This window comes from Chlorocebus sabaeus, chromosome 28, assembly GCF_047675955.1.
Source record: "Chlorocebus sabaeus isolate Y175 chromosome 28, mChlSab1.0.hap1, whole genome shotgun sequence".
Taxonomy (NCBI): domain Eukaryota; kingdom Metazoa; phylum Chordata; class Mammalia; order Primates; family Cercopithecidae; genus Chlorocebus; species Chlorocebus sabaeus.
Window position 1 is genome coordinate 11,810,892 of NC_132931.1, and position 2,294 is coordinate 11,813,185.

General features: G+C 48.5%; 1 pseudogene; it reads right to left on the reverse strand.

The window, feature by feature from the left end:
- On the reverse strand, positions 1-526 carry LOC119621335 (small ribosomal subunit protein uS14-like; annotated as a pseudogene).
- Positions 527-2,294: the final 1,768 nt, after the last annotated feature.

The window sequence follows — 2,294 nt, forward strand, 5'->3', positions numbered from 1 at the left end:
TTTTGGTTTTTTTTTTTTTAAGACGGAGTCTTGCTCTGTTGCCAGGCTGGAGTGCGGTGGTGTGATCTCGGCTCACTGCAACCTCTGCCTCCCGGGTTCAAGCGATTCTCCTGCCTCAGCCTCCTGAGTAGCTGGGATTACAGGCATATGCCACCACGCCCAGCCAATTTTTGTATTCTTAGTAGAGATGAGGTTTCACCATGTTGGCCAGGTTGGTCTCTATCTCCTGACCTTGTGATCTGCCCGCCTCGGCCTCCCAAAGTGCTGGGATTTCAGGCGTGAGCCACCGTGTCCGGCCGCTATCATGGTTTTTCACTGGGTAGATGTCTTGGATAATCCTTTCAAGGAAGATCAGTTAGTGCAACTTAATGAAACCGATATCTTTCCCGTACTGACGGAAACACTGGCAGCACATATTGAGGACATATTTCCGGATCAGACCATGCCGGTTTGGGCAGATATGACAAGAACGAGAACCCTGGCCGAATATTCACTGGTGGCTCTAGTACAGCTGCTAGTGACCCATCTTGCTCTCAGAAGTGCGAGGTAAAAGGTCACAACCTCTTATCTTTATTTTATTTTATTTTATTTTTTTTTTTTTTTTTTTTTTTTTTTTTGAGACGGAGTCTCGCTGTATCGCCCAGGCTGGAGTGCAGTGGCCGGATCTCAGCTCACTGCAAGCTCCGCCTCCCGGGTTTTTACGCCATTCTCCTGCCTCAGCCTCCCGAGTAGCCGGGACCACAGGCGCCCGCCACCTCGCCCGGCTAGTTTTTTTTGTATTTTTTAGTAGAGACGGGGTTTCACCGTGTTAGCCAGGATGGTCTCGAACTCCTGACCTCGTGATCCGCCCGTCTCGGCCTCCCAAAGTGCTGGGATTACAGGCTTGAGCCACCGCGCCCGGCCATAACCTCTTATCTTTAAACCAGACATGCCTTTCTGTTGATTCCAGGTCTTTAGATCATAATTTTACTCTTTCAACCAATTTCCAGTCAGAAAATCTTGGAATTCACCTATGATCTGGAAGTCCCCCCACCCCGCACCCCAAATTGTTCCACCTTTCCTGACTGAACTAATGTACACCTTACGTGTATTGATGGATGTTTGCCTGTAACTTCCGTCCCTCTAAAACGTATAAAATTGGCCGCAGGGGTTCACGCCTGTAATTCCGGCACTTTGGGAGGCCGAGGCGGGCGAATCACTTGAGTCAGGAGTTTGAAACCAACCTGGCCAACATGGTGAAACCTCGTCTCTACTAAAAATACAAACCTTAACGGGCATGGTGGCGAGCACCTGTAATCCCAGCTACTCAGGAGGCTAAGACAGGAGAGTCACTTGAGCCCAGGAGGCATAGGTTGCAGTGAGCCGAGATTGTGCCACTGCACTCCAGCCTGGGCAACAGAGCAAGACTCCCTCTCGAAAAAAAAAAAAAAAAATGGCCAGGAGTGGTGGCTCACACCTGTAATCCCAGCATTTTGGGAGGCCAAAGCAGGAGGATCACTTGAGGCCAAGAGTTCGAGACCAGCCTAGCCAACATGGTGAAACTTCATCTCTAATAAAAATACAAAAATTAGCCAGACATGGTAGTGCACACCTGTAATCCCAGCTACGTGGGTGGCTGAGGCACAAGAATTGCTAGAGCCTGGGAGGCACAGGTTGCAGTGAGTGCCACTGCACTCCAGCCTGGGCAACAGAACAAGACTCTGCCTAAAATAAAATAAAATGTATAAAAGCTATAAACCAACCACCTTGGGCACCTGTTCTTAGGACTTTGAGGGGCTATGTCATGGGCCTTGGTCACTCATATTTGGCTCAGCATAAATCTCTTTAAATATTTTAGAGTTTAACTCTTTTTGTCAACACACCAGTTGGCAATGATCAGTAGTCTACCTGAAACTGCCTTTGCGAAAATTATATCACTGAGAAAAATTACAATAGTAAGCAGAGTTAACACCCTCCGCCTCCACCATCTTGCCTTTCCCTTGATTATTTGGGGGCTACTGGGCCAAGCTAACTTTGGAAGACGTTTTAGGTTATCATTTAAATGGTAATAGGCCTTGCCTGAAACTCCTCTCCTCCTGCAAGCCTTTTATAAAGCCAGTGGGTGGCCATCAGGCTCGGAGGAGGAGAGGAACTTGAGCCCTAAGATTGGCCTTTTGAGATGTCTTTTCAGGATTTTTGCATGTGAGACATTCGTGGCTCCACCTGAACCCTCCTGAATACCCCACCAAACCCACCCCTTGTCCCTGCCCAGAAGCAATTCTGCCTGCAGGAGGACAGCTTGGACTCCTGTCATT